The following is a 22,078-nucleotide window of genomic DNA, read 5'->3' as shown; positions in this document are numbered from 1 at the left end:
ACTGGAACTTTTTACGGCTGCTTACAATCTGCCTTCTGAAATATTAAAAATACTGCATACACCCAGGTGTAGGCCCCCTCCCTTATAAACTATCATACAGGTGTCCTTGATTCATATTAATAATGTAAAAAATGTACTCTGCATGTTCTAACTGAATATGCATACCATTTACGTATCAAAGTAATCTGTCTTAAAAATAGTGGGCGGACACCTACCAGTCAGCTGTACTGGCACGGAAAACTCGATGTGAGATTGATAGAGTTTTGCAAGACAACATGGCAAATCGTGGACAATATCATCAACAAAATTTAAAAAATGACTTAGGTAGCGCATCACTTCATCAACCGCCCCCGTCTGCTGCACTACAGATGGTTGTGACAGAAGAATGAAAGCAACAGTGCGCTGATAGTGAGTTCGACAACTATAGTGGACAAACAGTCAACAGCAGATGCACAGCGATCCTAAGACCAATGGAGTGGTGGGCCATGTTCTGCCACCCCAGGATCCAGAGACTGGGTTATACGGGGCAGCAGGTAACTGTGCTCCACACCAGCAGCAACGACACTCCCTCAGAGCAGGAGTTCTGCCTTGGACCCAGGAAACCAGCAGACAATAGAGAAAGCAGATGGAACCACAATGCCCTCTGCAGTGCCCAATAAAATGGCAGTGTGTACCTACAGACTGGACAGCTACAGAGCCCGCTGTCAAATGTGGAGGACAAAAACTTGTATCATAATCATTTATAATCTATTTCAATGGGATGTAATGCATATCTTTGACAGCTAGGAGGGAAACAAGTGGTAGTGCAACAACAGTTGTAGATACAGTTAAGTATTGTAGTAGGTGTAGATTTCATTAGCAGAAACAATTATGATGATAGGAAGCAGTTGCATCTTTAACTGCCAACACATAAAAAAAAGAAAAAAAACCCAGACAGTTGATAGTAATAATCAAGAATGAATGCAGCATATATTTAAATTATAGCTAACAAGTTACAATGTAACAAATGTAAGTGCATCATCTTAAGTCCTATCTCTCTCTCTCTCTCTCTCTCTCTCTCTCTCTCTCTCTCTCTCTCTCTGTGTGTGTGTGTGTGTGTGTGTGTGTGTGTGTGTGTGTGTGTGTGTGTGAGAGAGAGAGAGAGAGAGAGAGAGAGAGAGAGAGAGAGAGAGTGTGTGTGTGTGTTCAACTGGAGTTCAACTTCACATGTAACTCATTTCAGACACAGACCACTGTAGGGTAAATCAGATAATAATAAATCATGCTAGTGCTATAAGAATAAAATACCTTAGGTGTAATGTTGATTTTTCCATTTATTATTTCAACAACAGAACAGTTCAATTTTTAATAACACCTGATTCACTATTTTAAAAAAGGGTAAGTCAGATTCATCTCTAATTAAAGTACAAAAACTTCTAAAACACTCACATGTTTCTTCTTGGCACTTATCTTTGAATTCGTAGTTAATAGTTGTTAAGGACCATTTCTGATGTTTTGTCAGCGTGAGTGGACAGTCTTAACAAAGACTCATTCTCATGGCTGGTGGTAGAGCTCAGGTGCAGAATGTGACATCCGGAATACATTTTGAGGAAGAGTGGGTACACCATCAGAGGTATAGGCAGTATATGACACCTTATACCCTGTGAAGTGACAGGTCAGAAGAATTAATATTGGACATGGTCTCTCTGCCATACATCCCCAGATTGGCAGCCAGAATCAGTTATATATTGTGCAAATGCATGTCTACACACTGTAAGAGGCGATCAAAAAGTTTCCATTTGAGGACATTGCTGCAGCGTGTATTCAACATAGTTTGACTGTGATTCGGGTACATACCCACCTACATATAGGCAAGGGATTAGAGTGGCATTTGTGCCTTTCAACATGCCTGTGCTACATGTGGAAACATGAACTATGGCGACGTTATTATCATATGCACAGAACATGCTGTCATTCTTTTCTCAGCTGTCGAAGGACAAATGTTGAGACACATCCACCAAAGAATGAAGAATGTTTATGAGGCAGTTTGGGAATACTGATGAAGTCACAGACTTAGGAGAAGGAAATCAAATGTAGACAGGTATTGATGGACAGGTTTTACATGGTAGTGCTACTCCAATATCTCACCCCCCCCCCCTTTTGTTGAGTGCTCTAAACAGAACAACACACTGACAGGTCTTTTATCCAAGTGTTACTGCCAATATATAGATATGATAATAAATGAAGACATCTGTAGGTATAGCCACAGCTAAGTGAATCAACACGTCAGGTCACTTTAAAAAGTCCCTGTAAAAGACAAACCCAGAAAGTTTCTTTCTATTTCATCACACAGTACAGATCTAATACGTAGTTCAATTCTGCCCATCCTTGACCCAATATATAATTTTTTGTTTGTTTTGATAACCAGTTTCAGTCATAGACAGACCATCTTCAGATCAACATGTAACTCCACTGGTGCCTAGTAAAGCCAATGCACAGAGCTCTTGTACATGCCAACAAGCACTTACATGCATGTACAATGGCTCCATGTGTCACCAATGTTGTTACATACTGGTCTGAAGATGGTCTGTCGACGACTGAAACCAGTTACCCGAGAATAGTAAACACCATTTGCGGTCTAGGCTGTTGTTTTTGTTAAATTCAAAAAAGATCACCTTTGTTCCAGTTATGATTGCGTAAATTATTAGCTTTCCTTGATGTAACCTCACAAGAAAAAATTTCAAGGTGTCACCACTCGGGTAGTGCTCTGTTAATGACTGCAACACTGCCTATCCAGCCATGTGGCAACATCTCATGCAGATAATCTTGTAAACAATTTGGAGATGTGGATGGGCACAATCTTACTGAAAGATGACCACAATTGAAGAGTGTCAAGATAGATGATACTGCCGAGTTCTCTATGTGAAGAAGCGTCCACAAACTGTCTTGTTGACCACGGAACAGAACATGTTGACTCTCTCAAAATCTTTTATGTGGTTACACAAATCCTCATACACATGTGTAATGTTGGTTAACGTTTCCTGAAAGAGGAAAGTGACTGTGCTGATGAAGACTAATTTTCTTGCAAAGTTGTTCTTTTTAATATGGTTCTGCATACAAATGCAGATGGAACAATTTATTGACATAGGTTATGGCTTTCAGAAGCTGCAGTTTGTACAGCTTCACTCTTAATCACTTACATGTGATTTTTACACACTGTTGACTGAGGGATGTGCATTTCTGTGCTAACTTAACAATTACACTTGGTGGGCAACATCATCACATCCCTCACCTAGACCAATGTCTACTCTGACATGCCCAGTCAGCTTGCACATTTAGCATCACAGAAACACCCTCAAATTTCTTGTAACACCTCACTATGCTGTTGTAAAGAGGTGGTGCCTTGTGAAAAACTGTTTTACACTCATTACTAATTGGGAATGGGCAAATTATACCACACAATGTGCTCTCTCTGCTTGGTTCACTGCCATTTTCAGTGACTATGGTTGGTGGCACTCCATTCACGGTTTTCCAAAGAAATTTGCTGGCACCATGTAAGAAGAAAAAAGAAGCAAACTCTGAGCATATGTCTTTTATTTATTTTATCATTTATTACATTATGTTTAGCTGTTTACATATACAAAAAAAGTTTCATGACTCCGTAACTTCCCTGTATAATACTATACAAAGTAGCAAGCTCATTTCCTGAAGGAAAGTAATGATAGATGAAGAGTTGAAACATCAAATTTTCTTTCAGCCATATATATGAGAATTGTCAATGGCATTGCTGTTACAGACACTCAAAGTGAACTATCACTGAAATATTAATACAGGATATAAAACAGAATATGTAAATTTATAACAAGACAGCTAAGCTGAAGGGAATTTAGTACACAATTCATACGATTAAATAATAAAATTTCACTGCAAACATCATTACACTATCTCAGAAATATGGAAAATCAAAGCAGCATCTATAAAATAAACATCCAAAAAAGGTTGTAAGTTAATTAAAAATATGGCACTAGCATGGGTCTTAATTAGTGTCGCAATATTTAAAGCAAAATATCACTATCAATCTAACTCAGAAATTTTGATTTCTTTTAACTTTGGTTACACTTCACCAAGTTTGATTCCACACGGAACCATTGGGCACAGCGACTGGATATTAATGTAAGGGAGGATAGGAACAAGCGAATCAGTCACAATCTTGTTGGACAGGACCATAATAAACCAATGGGATTGTGACTGACTGCTGTTGCTATCTTTCCTCGGTTAAGCTTCGCATCAACAAGACATCACCAGACAAAATAATGGATCATATGTGGCCAGATAAGTGATAGCAACAGAAACATGCCGTGCATCATTTCATTGCTAAATTCTGACATTTGAAAATATTTTAGACCTTCTTAAACACAAGTCATGAAATGAAATCTCAATTTATTGGACCATATAATTTATCACATAAAGTGGCAACTATACAATTCCGCCTTACTTTTTATTTCAATCAGCAGTAACTTAAAACTCTTCACATTATTCTAAATGCAAAAGAGATTGTGATAGAAAAGCAAGATTAATTCATGTCACATAAGTGACTGCAAGACTAGAATATTTATACACTAAGGAAAGTTCCAGCTAGCAGCGTGGACTGAGACAGGGGTTTCCTGACTAGGACTGTGGACAGGAGGGGTGTCAGGTGCATGGGCTCCACACGTGTAACACGGGCACAGTGCAGATGAGGTGTAGAGCACAATAGAAGTGCCACGGGATTGCAGATTGAGAGACAGGGTGGAGAAAGAGGAAACTGTCATGCGGAGTATGCATGAACAGTGGGTTAGCAAAGACTCAGGCCAGGAGGTTACAGGAGTGAAGGGCGTGCTGTAATAACAACTCCCAAGCCCAGTAATCACCAACAGTAGCTGCAATTTGGCAGCTGTCATCCCGTCACTGAGATAGGTGCTACCCCCCACCCCGCAAATGTAGTATACATACAGATTTCCTATACCATATCATCGCACATCCCTAATTCTTCCACCATCCCCAAGAATCGGCTGCAAAGAAGTGTCCCCCTTGCCACAAATACCACCCTGGACTGGAACAACTAAATCATACCTTAGCCATGCCTCTGACTATCCATCATCGTGCATGGAAATGAGGAATATCCTATCCAATATCCTTCCCACTCCTCCTGAAGTGGTATTCTGTGGCCCACCTAACCTGCACAACATCCTGGTCCATACTATGCCACTTTTACTCCCAATCACTTGCCACCTGTGCAAGATCTACCCAATCCACCCACTTAGTCCTATCACAAGCTTATCATATACCATAAGAGGCAAGGCCACCTGTGAAAACAGACATGTAATCTAACATCTCTGCTGCAGTCAATGCGCACTTCTTATTTTGGTATGACAATCAACCAGCTGTCTATCATACTGAATGGCCACCTTCAAACTATACCCAAGAATGAAGTTGAACATCCAGTGGCTCAACATGCTCAAGTTCAATGGATGCTTCACAACCTGGGCTGTTTGGGTTCTTCCCTCCAGCACCAGCTTTCCTGAACAACACTGATGGGATTTGTCATTGCAACACATCCTTCACTCATGTGATCACCTACTGTTACCAAACCCTCCACCCATATTTCCTCTACCTCCATTCTTTCACCCCCTCCCAATACATGCCTCCACATTACCTTCATCGTGTGTCACACGTCACTGGCTCCAGTACCCATGTATCACACGTGCAACTGCAAGATAGTGGTATGCAAGGCTTTCCACTAGCTAACATTTTGTGAGGAACATTGAGGGGTACCTTTTTCTTCAGCCAGATCGAGGTACACAAGGCATTCATGGGATGAAGTGGCATGGTTCCCAGTGCATTTGATGCAGTGGAGAGGAGGAGGTGTGCGATCTCCCTCATGAACATCCTTGTCACAGGTTAAACATTTTGCTGTGTTTTAACAGGACATGCAAGTATGGGTATAATGCTGACATTGGTAGCAATACATTTGGTTCGGTGTGTAGGATCTGGTGTTTTCATAGCTCCCCTTGATCTTTGATGGGAGTTCCACTCAATCAGATGTTAAGAAAAGGGTGCGGGTAGACACTAATTCAACTTCAACTCAATGGACTGTGGTTACACCCTGATCAGATAATAATGTTGTATATCTCCCTCAGTCATACAATCAAGCAGCCGAGTGTATATGACACTACATGTTTGATGAGCCCCTACACGAACAGGGTATCCTTGGAGAAGTGTAGCTTTAAGCAGTTTTTGGGCTTGCAATGCACTGTCTGTCTTTAAAACCAAAGTTCCATTGCATAAGCGAGGGCAGGACTTTAGTGGTCCTACAGTTGTGCCCACACCTTTCTGAATGACGAACAGGTTCACTGTGGATTAGTTCTGACCACCTGCTGTGCGCGACACCACAAGGTAGCGAGGTGCAGCTGGAAGATTCATCGTGTCTTTGGCCTCATTCCATTTCTGTTTATTAGACGGAGGTTGCATTGATAGAGTTTATGAACTCATTGCGAGGAACCCCACGATTGCCTGCGTCTCTGATGATGCGCTCCTTCCTTCTGGGGGCCCCACAGACAGGAGCAAACCCGCCTTAGGTGACTGTTCACACCTCCTGAACTCCAGGCAGAGGGACCAGTTAGCAATTAGGAAGATAACTGCTCAGGCAGGCACTTCTCCCTGGGCCTGGCCTTTACCAGGGGGTACGGGCGAGCCCTACCTGTCCATCTGGGGTGCTGACAGTTACACATTACCTAGTCACTCTTTGTGTGTCAAACAGGTGAGTCAGCCCTCAGGCACACAGAGGGAACAAGAAAGACAAAAAGGGAGACCTCACATGCAGAAGGATGACAGAAGTCAGAACAAGGAGAGAAAGACAAAAATGAATTCCACCTAAGTCTTCCAACACTTTCACAAGTTTTGGTCTCCTGACTGTACGCAAGACATGGTCCCCACAGGAGGTGAGCATGTACTCACAAAAGAGTTGCGAGTCCCCCGAGAACATGTATCACAGGACTAGTTTGTGCACCTACTGCCCTTGCCTCCACATTCCTAGCCAGCAAACCTGCTGCCACCCTCCAAGCTACTCATCCCCAACCTCTCTTCCTACTCTAACCCCGCCCCCTCTACCCACCCCACCCAACACAACCCCCACACCACCTACTGAAATGTGAGTGGTCCTCTTTACTCCTAAAGTATTTACAGACTAGAATATTTGGATGATTAAGGTCATAAATATTAAATTGTTATGACCACTAAGGGTTTTTTACCTTACAGAGAGGACTTCTTAACACAGAATTAAACCCCGCACAAAACCCACAGTGGATCTTCAAGAAATAACTTTACAACAAGGAAACCATGTTCCACAAGGTTCAAGTTTTGGACCAATAACACTACCTACACTCAATAGCATATCAGATGTGTTGAAAGTTGCATCATAAGTCCTATCTGCCAGTAATATGATTAGATTAAGAACAGTAAACTAAAAATACCAAAAAAGAGATCTTAGGTGTAACCAAGGAAAAACCATAAAATTCTTTCAGGCCATGGATTAACTGGAAACCAAATGAGCTTCACAGGATTATGCTCAACATTTTACAACCAAAAGCTAACAAAGAGGGAAAATTAGTCATGTGGCATGATTAAGAGGAAGTTGCATTGAGTATGTAACAACTGCTGAAAATCATTTGCGTAATGTAATTTTTGTCTTTTACCATCTTACTGATCATCATCACAAATTTGGAAAAGGGTCATCTGCCTGATTAAAGATTGAAATCTTAATTTCTTTCATTTTAATTGCGCAATTCTATTATGCTTCATAAGCTAACATGATCTCAGTTGTGCCAAAAGACTCTCCCCTTTCTCTTGCTCTTTCATTAATGAAAAAGGTGCTATTGTGGGTTAGAAACCGTTGTGCTGAGGAAAGGAGTATTAGTAAAATCAAAGCTTAATGAAAACCCCAGCAACATGCAGATTTGAAGGAGGTAATAATATGTTAATATAAAAAATGCATGCGAGACACATGTTAAGTTTGATTCAACTGAGGGGACAATACATGTAAAAGATAATAATTTGAATTTACCCTCTGCTACAAACTTTTAACCAAATATGAATGCCACTTAATTTGTCTCACTATATTAACATTTAGGTATGCTCACACAGAGCTGAAAAATCTTGCTTGCTTTTAATATGTTATGTTGTCTACTTCTAAATGAGAAGCAATTTGAGAGCATTATTTAAAAATATAAAGACAATGTTTAGCCATGAAGACTGAAATAGCAATGTTTCGTGAATAACTTTAGAATATGACATCCATTCTTAAGCAGGAAAATGAGCTTAGTGGAGTCCATTGAGGCTGTTAACAGTTTGTAAATGACCTAGAAGAAAATACAAATGTACATTTCAGTTATCTGGAAATAATAGACAAGGTAACATGAAAACCAGTCACCTACTGGTATTTTTCCAGTGTTCTGTAAAAACATCTCAGAACTATTATGAAATGTATAACATTGTCATACACTGTTGTTCCATCTACATTATTTTGGAAGTATCCGTGGCAATTCCTCTGCCCCTACCACTGGGTTTTATACAACCCACAACACCTTCAAACTCTGCATGGGATTTTCATATACTCTCACTCACTATGCGGCAACTATTAGTCCTACAGAAAAAAATGAACTGGCTGTTTTTGTAGGAAATTTAATTTAGTTAAATATTGTACAGGGATATGTTTTCACTGGAGGGCATAGTTTCAGAGTTATTCAAGAAAAACATGCTTGAAGGCAGCTTCTGTACGTTTTTCTTGAATAATTTGTAAATGATGGCCTGTAGTGAAAATATATCCCAGTACATAACTACACTAAATTTCCTACAAAAATGTTCGGTTCACTTTTGCTTTCAAAATAATAGTTTGTGCATAGCCAGCCAGAGAATATGAAAATGTTGCAGTTGGTATTTCAAGGCACTGCAGACTGCATAAAACCCAACGCTATGGGCACCTGAATCAATCTGTGTAGTTTGTGCCATTTTCAGTAAAAATACAACAAATCTAGGAAAGCCATATTTCAAACAACCTGCAAGAGATTACAAAAAAAAAGTACACACAGCATAACACAATGGTTGGTTGCAACTGAATCAATTGTCATTAATGTTAGATGAATTTATGACTGCTATCTGTTTTAAATTTCAAAATGTAAAATAAAACTTTAATGACACCTAGTTCATATTTTTGTTCATATGACATAATTACAGACAAATTTGCTATACATATTTCATTTGTTTCGAGCAGCAGGTCTTGGCTTTCTCGGGCAGCAGTCTACCGACTACCTGAAAGACAGGGAGACATTAAAGTTTAAATCAATGTAAATAAGACCGCGAGAAAACAGTGCAAGTTATTACTCAGAAAATACTTACCCATTCAGAAATTCTCAATTTGATTGAGAACAGCAGGGAGGAGATGTTCGACGCCTGACGCTGCAAAAGTTCCCAGCTGCCTCCGAGCACAGTAAAAATGTGCATAACTTCATGCAAAACGTTTTACCATTCCACTAAACCATACGCAGTAGGTCGTTAGCGTATGCATCGATTTAGGGTGAACTGACAGCGTAAATCCAGTTGTTGAGCAAGCTGGGGCGTGACTGATTGAAGGTCAGTGTTAACACCATATCGAGGTAATTGTTGACACCATATCGAGAACATGCGAGAATGAATGCTAGTTCTACTGGACACGGAGTGAAGTGAATAGCTATATTGTTATTAAAAGGATCGGACCAATAGTTGCTTGCCGAAGAGCTCCTGCACAAATTTGCCAAATGGGGGGACGATTCTAATATCACGATTTTTACCTTCACTTCTTCATAAAGAAATTATTCACAAACCGAACTCTCGTCCTACCCCGCTAGCCAGCCAAATAGACAGATGTATCAAGTCTGCATCAGTTTGTAGAAAGCCACATGGAAGCAAGTGTACCCAGAATCGTGAAACGTCAGAACTATTTCAGCATTTACGTGACAAACACAAGCTGTGTCACCTCCTCCCTATTCATCGAATGTCCGATGGACCAAACGTTTGATAGTTAGCCAGCCAATCTTTTTACACGTGAATCACATTTAAAAGATAAGCATATTTCATTTGTGTATGTAAATTCTCTCTTTTCAGTTTACAAATATAAATACGGATACACAGTCATTCCGAGTAAACGATCTGCAGTGACACCCCCATATGACTAAACCCAGCATGTCTAGATTAGTAAATAAATCCAGAAAGTATTCACGAAAGTTTTTTTCACATAACGATATCAATAATGTTAGAGTGACGGTGAAAAGTAAAATCTGAAACAGAAAAAAAAAATTCATATCGTTCATATCGACTGAGAAAATCCTGTTTGATATCAGCAAAAAAATTAGCAAACAATCCCACTGACTAATACGTCTCAAAGTGCAAAAACAGGAAATGCCATTTATTAACGCTTATCCAATACCGACGGCATTTACAATCCTTTTGTGGCTTACAAAACATGTCTGGCCGTGTTACTGGATATGGTGCATTTTATTCAAGTCTTTTAGTTCTCAAATTTGATTGGAATAATAAAAGTTGGTTTGCTGAAAACAAGCTATATTTTTGGGTTATTTAGTTAAGGTGTATCCCAGGCTAGTATTTGAAGAGTTGAACGTGGGAAACGTTCCAAAATAACTACCAAATTGATCTATAGAACGAATTATTAACGGCCCAGTACTGAACCAAAATGGTCCTCGACTCCCCAGTTTGTTACGCTATTCAGCGGTCGTGTCAACTGGGCTGTGGAATTCGTAGCTCTGTGGCCTCATTTTAGGCACCTTTCTGCAGTCAAATTTACATTGTGCTGTGGTGGAACTATCCCTTTTTGTAGCTCGAGGAAACGGACATGACTAAAACAACTCCGAAATCGACACGGCTACAAGTAAATAATATTTCTCGTGAACTGCCTGGCAACTAAACAAATCCATCATGTAGTGCTTGTCACAGTATTTTCCTCCAACACTCAGCAATGCGAACGCTGTGGCTTAGCAGAATCAGAACCATTTCAAGAAAATCGTGGTATTTCTCTGATGAACAAAAAGTCCCTACTTAGGATTCCAGGAGACGGCAAGTAGCACCTCCTTACCGCCCGCCTTCCCCCAGATGTGCTGTGTCACCTGTCCAAGTGGGATATGCACACTGTGGATTACGCTGATACACCGCCATGAGCTTTCCAAAATTTCAGAGAGCGGAATAACGAAAAAACGCTTCATACATTCTATAAAAACATTCTGTTAACAGTACGAAAAGGGTTTCCGGCGCTGTCGTTAGTCACAGTTCGAAACACCCATCAACGTCATTGGTCGGCTTCAGTGCACTGACGTCTGAATTATGTTACACACATCTAGAACTACTGCGAAAGCTGCTTCTTGCATGAGCCACTCTTAACAGTCCTTCAAATACCATTCATATACAGCCATGTTTGCTTGCCTTCTTCGATGACTTAACGTGAAAACAGGGTATAGGATGGAAAAACAGACTATGGCATAAATAGCTAAAGGTCTTCTTGGCGCATTCCCCTCATGTCGGTGCACTGCTGATTTGATGTAATTAGTCAACACTACTTTCACTTGTGGCGGCAATTTCTCAGTCATTATAAATAAGCACTGTGTGGCTTAGTCTGGTGCACTCACTTGGTGATGACTTGATTTGGCTTATAATACAAATCTGTGGTGAGGTCATGTGCGCCCGCGACGGGCAATGTGGTGATTCGTCACAAGGCTATAGGAGTGTCTCATTCGTATCTCACCAGATTAAAGAGGTTTTTATTTAAAATCAGTCTTACGAAGAATTATTGTCAGACGCACAATCAGATAAATTATTTGGAAAAATCTTCTACTCTCTGTATTATATACATTCGCCACTACATTAGTTCCTGAAAATAGAATAAACGAAGTTGTGAAACTACCTGACTGATAGTGAGTTTGTGCTGAACTGGGACGTTTGACAATCGTGAGAAATCATTTTAGCATCTGAGTTATTCAGCTTCAGTTTTCACAGCACCTGCTTCCTAAACCCATGTGACTTGTTTCGAAAATTTTAACTGCGAATAAATACAAAGAGTGAGCAGTTTCAGAAATTTATTACAGTGAACTCAAACTTTTGACGCAATCATCCATCCTACTCCACAAATCTATTTGTATAAAAATAACAGAAAAAGATCCAGAACAAGCATTTTTTTTCTACACACGGTACCAAAAAACATAGAAAAACAAAACTTCTCATAAAGGTCATTGCCTGTAGTCACATTACAAATATTTGAAGATTTCTTAATGAATCATACGATTTGTAGCCCCAAATTAATTTGGAAGTCACATACTCGCACGCTTATAGCGGCACTACATTCATATAGAAAATATCCAGCAGCGTTCAAGACTCGGAAATAATGCAATAATACTATCAAAACGATAGTTAAAAATGCAATCTTTCAGAAATGTTCTAGTTCGAAGCCATTCTTCGATATTACCATTCCCTCATTATTTCAAACACTATTGACAAAATTACTCATTATCGCCACGCTTGTCAGCAACTACAGGTAATAAAGCGGCTGTAAAACCGTATTTTAATCTTAGCTGTCACACAGTCAAATGGAAACGAGTAATTCAATATGTAAAAAACTCGCGAATATCCACAGCATTTTCATCCATTATGGCTTCTTCACTGCTAGGCAAGATACGTGTAGATATAATACACCCTCCTAAGATGGTGTAAGCAATGCTTTAACATGTAACACAGACAGACACCAGATGCTCGCATAGCCTTGTGTGCCAACTCGCGCCAAATCCACATACGTCTGGAATGAAGACACATTCCCATTCAAGGCTCCTTGATCTCTGCATCCAAAGCTGATTGGACGACGTTGTCAAACTATCTTTGCAGTGATCAGAGGGCGGTTACGTGGGAGCAAGCGTAATAAGGTCACGCAACTACGGTCGTCGAACTAGGTTTATGTTTGTAAACAGTTAATTAACCAAACTGAACTTACCTGTAGCACAGCAACGTCAACCGACCTCACTCTCCCAAGTTCAAAACTGGTGTGCCGGGTTCAAACCAGCTGCAGTCGTGCGATTTTAGTGCTGCCTATCGGCCATGATGTGAATCACATTTCCGACGTACGCAAACATTTCATTGGTCGAATTACAAACGATAAATGGAAGTTCGTGAGCAGATGTTTTTGACAAGTTGTGTGAGACAACAGTGCTGACTGTTCGTTATTAAGTGTGTTAGAATTACTTGCATCCTATTCCAAACGTGCATTATTTTTGCTGCAGAGAATCCGAAGCATGGCCGCTTCTACGCAGACAAACCAAGTTTAGGATGTGCTGAGGTTATAAAGCAGCGTTTAGTTATTGGTTTTCCGAATCTTTTGATACTGAGTGATAATGGTTTACGTGAATCATTATGTACATGACTTGCATCTGCAGGTATTTAAAGCAGAAATTTGCTGTACTGCCTTTAAGGCATTCATTAGTCTCGAAGATCTTATTAAACGGTTTTATGAAAGTTAAAATAGCTGTGAATTTAATTGGTGGAAATCAGAAAATTTGCAGCTATTAGAAATGAAGACGTATTATATAGTCTTCATACTAGTCTTTAGCCTGTTGTTATACCACCGCAAATCACTGTTGTTAAGTTGTTAGGAAGTGACATATCGAATATTACACATATGTGTCAGGTAATTGAAAGTGCACTATGTAATTGATCGAATAACAATAACATTAAACCATTACGACGTACTTGTAGACATGATCTGCCTGTAATGTAGTACGGTTCTGTGCATTGTGGATAGTCGTAACAACCGTTGATAACTGATGGAATATATCACTTCTCAAGCAGTTCAGTTTAGTTACGTGCATCAACCAGTTGGATATTTTGATGAGTGTCATTCATTCTTCATACACGGAATTCGTAAGTGTGCAACTTCTGCAGAGGAGTGTAATTTGCACGTCAAAAATGAATATTGTCACCGGAGGCAGACATGTTCGCAAAGTTTTATAATATTTAATGACGGTTTCTAAATTCGTGAAGCTTGTAAAGTGAAAAAGGTGAGTTAATTTGCAGTTCCAGACTCCCCAGTATTGTCAAGAAGTTTCATAACCGAGTCACGCACTTGTACTTTAAGGAATTGCAATTAGAAAAACTGAGAGAAAGGTGCCAAAGTTCTGTATCAGATGTTTAATTTTATTCATTTGACCGTTTATTGTAGAAACTGCATTATTGTCTAATTCACACAGAACAATACTATTTACTTAGTGCTTTATCTGGTATAGCAAATTTCAGAGGACAACAGCATGTACACTCTGCTATGAAACGTAGCTATTTCAAATCAGTGTTTTACATGAGAAATGTGAATTGTTAGTTACCTGCTCAGTTAACATAACGCCTGCTTTTCCGTTTCAATACCATGTAGAACCAAGAAGATGGCAATTCAAAAAATACACGGGAAATGAGGAAGGGAAGCACTAGCGGGTATAGGATCAAGATACCTTTTCATCAGAGTCTATATATTTGCTGTTATTGACACTGGAGGTTTTATTTACTTGAAACAGGGATGATTACTTGTATCATATGCCACTGAGTCACACTGCAGCTTTCTAATAAAATAGTGAACACTTCTCAGTACAAGCTTTTTCTGTATGATTGGATATGTAAGACCTTAATAAAACAGAGACTTTGCAGATTGTGATTTTTGTCCAAACTGTTGAAATAGCCAGAATGTCTATGATGATGGACATTTGATTTTGAAGAATTGATAGTATTGCATATAATGAGAGATTACTTTCTTTCAAATAACTTATTGTGAACTAGTGTAGCAGATATCACCTTCATGGGTTAACCTTGTTAAAGTCTGCTTCCAGTGAATATAGTAGATTGACCACTCATTGTAAACCGTTAAGGATCGCCAGTAAGTTTGTCTTGCAAGGAAAATGTACTTTACTTCATTAACAAGATTATATTGTGAAGCTGATTATATTTTATTCGTCTTTCAAACCATACATTGTGCAGAAAGCTACATCATGATGTGGGACAAGTGAGAGTAGGTTAGGCTATATGATGTTAGATGATAAATGCTGTGATGATTACATTTAAAAAGTGCATTGCTTCAAATAAAGGGCTTCAGTGTAAGTAAATACAAAACTACCAGATATTTAAAGACGTTTATAACTAAGGAATATTTGAGTTCTGCAGACAGTATACTATCCTATTGCTCAAGTAGACTACAGGCCATAACATTTAAACTGTAAAATTCATAAATAAATAAACTTTTATTGTCATTCAACTGATTACAGCTATAGACAACGCCAGGATAATAAAAAAATGAATAAAGCATCTTACATTAACAGCATTAGAGGAATTGTGGTACACTCTCCAACAGTTACTTCTATGATATCAAATTTTCAAATTCATGGAGTAAAAAGGATTAATCAATAACCAACTGTACAATCTGTGCTTAAATAAGTGGAGTGTAGCTTCTACCCATTCTACAGGCAGTTTGTAGAACATTTTCATAGCAATAACTTCATAGCTCTTCAATGCTTTCGATAATCTACAGTATGGTCTGTCACTATGCCTATTATTTCTAGTGCAGTGGGAGTGTAGATCCTGTCTAAGCTGGTATTCTGGTAAGTTATTTTTTGTATATAAGAGAACAGTGTAATAAATGTATAAGTTTATTACAGTTAATATTTTTGGTCAATAAACAATGGCCTGCAGTGGGCACAATTTTCTGAGTTTACAATAATCCTAATAACTTTCTTTTGTAGTACCAAAATATCCTGAATATGTGTACTATTACCCCAAAATAAAAGTCTGTAGGATATGATACTGTGAAAGAAAGCAAAATAGGTTGTTCCTACATAAACCAAAAGTACACGATTTTTAAATTTCTTAACAAGTAGACCTCTCTAGACAACCTTGCACTAACATACTTAATGTGTGTGTCTCCCAAGACAATTTACTATCAATGACAATACCAAAAAACTTAACACTACTTAGACAGTCTTCTACTGGCAAATCTCTCAAACTAAATACTGTTTGCTGAGTTTTACTCTCATTGAGCAAAAATCCATTAGTTCAGAACCAGATTGCTGCTTGCAATAGTGTGTCTTTGGTCGTAGTTTGAAGGGCATCAAAGTCTGAATCAATATTGAAAAAAGTATCAGCATAGAGGATGGAGTGAGTACTTATACAAAATGGCAAATCATTAGAACGAATAACAAAGGTCCCAAAACTGAACCTTGTGGCACACCGCACTTAAACGTCAGCTGTCTGCGATCTTGCGTTTCCAATACACACAATTTGTTTCCGGTTGTTATGAAATGATTCAAATATGTTATCAATATTATTGTTAATGATTCCATAATGAACAAATTTGTTGAGAAGTGAACTATGCTCCACACAGTCGAAGACTTTGCTAAGGTCACAAAAAGTTGCCTGAGCAAAGTAGATAACCTCATAAGCACCTCTTTTTATCAAAGAGTCAATAGCATGAACAGTAGATTTGCCCTTCCTAAAGCCAAATTGTGCAGCAGAAAGAATGTTATGTTACAAATAATCACATAACTGGTAGTAGGTAATGGGTTCTAAAACCTTAGAAAAAAAACTGGTGTCTGAGATACAGGGGATAACTGGAATGGCAATTATTCTCTCCCTTCTTATAAATGGGCACAACTCTTGATAATTTTAACACCTCTGGAAATGCACCTTCATTTAAACATTTGTTTAAACAATAAGTGAGAGGCAGAACTATACAACTGGCTATGTTTTTTTAATATATTAGTTGAAAGATCATATGTATCTACACTATCAGGTCTAAAATTATTTACAATGCTTAAAACAATATCTGGTGTTACCTCTGAGAGAAGAAAAAAAAAATTGTCTTTCAATGAACAACTCAGTTGTACCTGCATTTGCATATACAACAAAAGTGGACGAAATGGCTGACATGTGTCTTACGTTGTTCAGAGCTGTTGCTGCTTATTAAGGAAGCTTATATTCTATAAATTTCTGTTTGCTGTAAAAGCAGTGCTTCATTAGAAGTGATGTTAGATTGTGAAATCAATTATTTCTGCCTTATTCTTGACTGGTATTAGATGATTGTACAATTATATTCTCATATATTTAACACTTTTAATGTCCCCTATCATTAGTGGGAAACTGATTGTAGTGAGTTTTTGGTTTTTGTGTCAACGTAAGTGTTCTGTAGTTTGCTGAAATTTTTCTTTGGAAAGTGTAGTAGTTCAGATTTCCTTTCACATGAGAAATGTAAGCTACTCAGTTTCACACAGTGGTTTACAGTGGGAACAGGTACTTCCATCATCAGATGTATCTGGGAAACCAGTCACATCTCTCTTGATTCTGTGAAATATGTCAATGCATGTACAGCACTGTTTATACTTCCATATCAATTTATCACTTACATAAAACAGTGTTAAATTATGCAAAAAATTTTCTTTTTACAATACAAACAAAATGCAGGTGTCTCTGTATGTCCATGTTTTCATAGATGGGTGCAGGACTCAGTTGTTGAGTAAAGAATGTCAAATCAATCACCTTTCAGCTGTTTAATTTCCAAACTGTTATTTTATTGGGCACTAGTTTCGGCAATTTACTATGCCATCTTCAGCCCCTTGACCAATGTGTTGGAAGATTCCAACCCCAGTTCCAGTCAAAATGGGCACTAGCCTCAAGATGTTAAATATATCGGAATAAAATTGTACAGTCCTCTACAAATTTCTGCTTGATGCAGCAATCACTCTAACAGTCACCTGCCGAAGATGGCGTGCAGTAAATCACCGAAACTGGTAGACCAACAAAATAATATTTGGAAATTGGATGACTGAAAGGTGTTTGATTTGACAAATCCAAATGTGGTGCATATCAATCAAAATGCTTCAGTCAATGTGGATTTTGAATGTATCAAATTTTTGCATAACTTTACATGTTTTTTACTGAAGTGGTCATTTGCTATCCCAGTATGGACATATTTCATTAAATTGGTAGGGATAGTGCTTGTTTTCCAGACACATCTGATGATGGAGAGTGTATTTTGAAACCAGTCATGTGTATTGTATGAATAATCAACACCGAAGTGCAGCCTTTCACATAAGTACATTGAGACTGCGCATGTCCCAAGACGCTGTTGTCAACACAATGGAGAGATTAAAAAGTTTCCATGTTTCTTTTGGCTTTTTGAGCAGTATTGTTCAGACTTCTTTATTTTTGGGTCTACTCAAGCTTTCTCCCCTGAGAAGAATTTTGCGTTGCTGTATGCCCCTCACGCTGATCTCGCATTCTTGTCTTATTATGACAGGCTGTTACCCCTTACATGTTAGTATATCGTTCTTGAAAGATTTTACATTTAGTTGTATATAATATGGCCGGCTGGAGTGGCCGAGCGGTTCTAGGCGCTACAGTGTGGAGCCGCGCGACTGCAGGTTCGAATCCTGCCGTGGGCATGGATGTGTGTGATGTCCCTAGGTTAGTTAGGTTTAAGTAGTTCTAAGTTCTATGGGACTGATGACCATTTTAGCTTGCCAGGTAGAAATTTGTGGCCTACACAATGGCCTTAACAAGGTTACAGAATACACAAAAAGGATGATTTTTCTTGTGTATCTCTGTCAGGACTTCATTTTTGAGGTCTTATAGGGTATTCTCTGTACTAAATTAGTTATGAAAGCCAAACTGAGAGGCAGTTAATGAGCTCTTTTCGTGTAAGTGAGTTGGATATTTTATCAGACCACTTCCTCAAAAACTTTTCAAAAGGCTCGACACGTTTTCACTCATCATTAATTTACCAATGGGGACAATAATTTCTTGGACAGCACAAGCAGGCTATCAGATTCTTGGGAGCATGTATTGTGTGCTAAAAGAGTGGGTGCTCCTAAATAACACACTGTAACACGTAGCCTTCGGCTACAGTCTTCACCAGTAAAAGAAAAACCACGATACTTCCAACTCCAGCACCTAGGGCCAGAAGGTGATAAGTAGCAATCATCTTTTCGTACATTTTTTGTATCCCTACCTGGAGTTTCTATTGTTTAATCCCAGTGGAAAGGCACATATAGACTTTCTTGTAGAAAAAATAGTTACGGACCTTTATTGTATTAGAATTGAAAATGCTCTTTCACGACAGTGAGATGAGTATACAAAATTTAGTGGCATTTTTATCTGCAGGTCCACATTGTGACGGATACATCTAATGGCACATTTCTTTCTTCTCATTCTGAAGACAAATTTTAAGTACGTTTTGCATAGATGTGAAGTGTGTATTTCTTGCATTAGTGGTTTGTAATTTCATTGTTTGACTTGATGTGACAAAAATGGTTTGGAGTGAACCCATAACTCAGTTGTCTTTTCAGTGTCCTAGAACACTTGATTGTATTCAGGTCACCGCGAACGGCTGAAAGCAAGGGGAAACTACAGCCGTAATTTGTCCTGAGGGCATGCAGCTTTACTGTATGGTTAAATAATGATGGCGTCCTCTTGGGTAAAATATTCCCCCATTCGGATCTCCGGGCGGGGACTACTCAGGAGAACGTCGTTATCAGGAGAAGGAAAACTTGCATTCTACGGATTGGAGCGTGGAATGTCAGATCCCTTAATCGGGCAGGTAGGTTAGAAAATTTAAAAAGGTAAATGGATAGGTTAAAGTTAGATAAAGTGAGAATTAGCGAAGTTCGGTGGCAGGAGGAACAAGACTTCTGGTCAGGTGAATACAGGGTTATAAATACAAAATCAAATAGGGGAAATGCAGGAGTAGGTTTAATAATGAGTAAAAAAATAGGAGTGCGGGTAAGCTACTACAAACAGCGTAGTGAACGCATTATTGTAGCCAAGATAGACACGAAGCCCATTCCTACTACAATAGTACAAGTTTATATGCCAACTAGCTCTGCAGATGACGAAGAAATTGATGAAATGTACGATGAGATAAAAGAAATTATTCAGGTAGTGAAGGGAGACGAAAATTTAATAGTCATGGGTGACTGGAATTCAAGAGTAGGAAAAGGGAGAGAAGGAAACATAGTAGGTGAATATGGATTGGGGCTAAGAAATGAAAGAGGAAGCCGCCTGGTAGAATTTTGCGCAGAGCATAACTTAATCATAGCTAACACTTGGTTTAAGAATCGTGAAAGAAGGTTGTATATGTGGAAGAACCCTGGAGATACTACAAGGTATCAGATAGATTATATAATGGTAAGACAGAGATTTAGGAACCAGGTTTTAAATTGTAAGACATTTCCAGGGGCAGATCTGGACTGTGACCACAATCTATTGGTTATGAACTGTAGATTAAAACTGAAGAAACTGCAAGAAGGTGGGAATTTAAGGAGATGGGACCTGGATAAACTAAAAGAACCAGAAGTTGTACAGAGTTTCAGGGAGAGCACAAGAGAACGATTGACAGGAATCGGGGAAAGAAATACAGCAGAAGAAGAATGGGTAACTTTGAGGAGTGAAATAGTGAAGGCAGCAGAGGATCAAGTAGGTATAAAGACGAGGGCTAGTAGAAATCCTTGGGTAACAGAAGAAATATTGAATTTAATTGATGAAAGCAGAAAATATAAAAATGCAGTAAACGAAGCAGGCAAAAGGGAATACAAACGTCTCAAAAATGAGATCGACAGGAAGTGCAAAATGCCTAAGCAGGGATGGGTAGAGGACAAATGTAAGGATGTAGAGGCGCATATCACCATGGGTAAGATAGATACTGCCTACAGGAAAATTAAAGAGACCTTTGGAGAAAGGAGAACTACTTGCATGAATATCAAGAGCTTTGATGGAAACCCAGTTCTAAGCAAAGAAGGGAAAGTAGTATATAGAGGGTCTATATAAGGGCAATATACTTAAGGACGATATTATGGAAATGGAAGAGGATGTAGATGAAGATGAAATGGGAGATATGATATTGCGTGAAGTTTGACAGAGCACTGAAAGACATGAGTTGAAACAAGGCCCCCGGAGTAGACAACATTCCATTCGAACTACTGACAGCCTTGGGAGAGCCAGTCCTGACAAAACTCTACCATCTAGTGAGCAAGATGCCTGAGACAGGCGAAATACCCTCAGACTTCAAGAAGAATATAATAATTCCAATCCCAAAGAAAGCAGGTGTTGACCGATGTGAAAATTACCGAACTATCAGTTTAATAAGTCACAGCTGCGAAATACTAACGTGAATTCTTTACAGACGAATGGAAAAACTGATAGAAGCCGACCTCGGGGAAGATCAGTTTGGATTTCATAGAAATGTTGGAACACGTGAGGCAATACTGACCCTACGACTTATCTTAGAAGAAAGATTAAGGAAAGGCAAACTTATTTTTCTAGCATTTGTAGACTTAGAGAACTTGGATTGGGGGGGGGGGGGGGGGGGAGAGAGAGAGAGAGAGAGAGAGAGAGAGAGAGAGAGAGAGAGAGAGAGAGAGAGAGAGAGAGAGTTACATGGTTTAGATTTAATGTATTTTCTGTGTGTTTCCTGACATATGTTAAACAATTGTAGAAGTGGTCTAAAATTATTTTAGATTTGTGGACCTCATATTTACTGAACGTGTAAAACTTCAGGTAGCAGAACTCTTAACACAAAAATGATTGTGATCAACTGACATTGTGCTAGTGTTTGCTACCTTAACTTATTCCCACCCTATGTTAAACTTCCAATGTGCTCTGGAGATGGGGGTGTTGAATGAGTCGGTTTGCAAACGTGAACTTTTTTTTGTTTTGGTCATGTAGCACTGTAGGGTTAAATTGATGCCTTTATTACCTTCACAAGTATGATTCACATTAAGAGATTTGGCAGAAGTAAAAGCTACTGGCTTGTTTTATTGAAGTAGTGTAAAACCAATATTTTCCCCTGTGCAAGAAATTGCATGTGCTGTACAGAAAGTCAGTGGTGAGAACTAGAAGAAAAATCCTTGAACATATTGAATACATGTGTACCACACTGAGGATGTTAGTACCCTCACTGCTTCAAATAAAGCTTTTACATCAAAATAATGAATTTACAGTGCAATGTGTAGCA

General features: G+C 38.8%; 1 protein-coding gene across 2 annotated transcripts in view; it reads right to left on the bottom strand.

The window, feature by feature from the left end:
- LOC126106308 (proteoglycan 4-like) overlaps positions 1-15,720 on the bottom strand; it is a 452,483-nt gene extending 436,763 nt beyond the window's left edge. For both annotated transcript variants that reach the window (XM_049912527.1, XM_049912528.1), the window contains exon 1: positions 13,040-15,720. The gene's annotated coding sequence lies outside the window, so the exon portion shown is untranslated. The remainder of the gene's footprint in view (positions 1-13,039) is intronic.
- Between the last annotated feature and the right edge of the window lie 6,358 nt (positions 15,721-22,078).

This window comes from Schistocerca cancellata, chromosome 10 (genome assembly GCF_023864275.1).
Source record: "Schistocerca cancellata isolate TAMUIC-IGC-003103 chromosome 10, iqSchCanc2.1, whole genome shotgun sequence".
Taxonomy (NCBI): Eukaryota; Metazoa; Arthropoda; class Insecta; order Orthoptera; family Acrididae; genus Schistocerca; species Schistocerca cancellata.
This window is presented reverse-complemented; position numbering and strand designations above follow the sequence as displayed.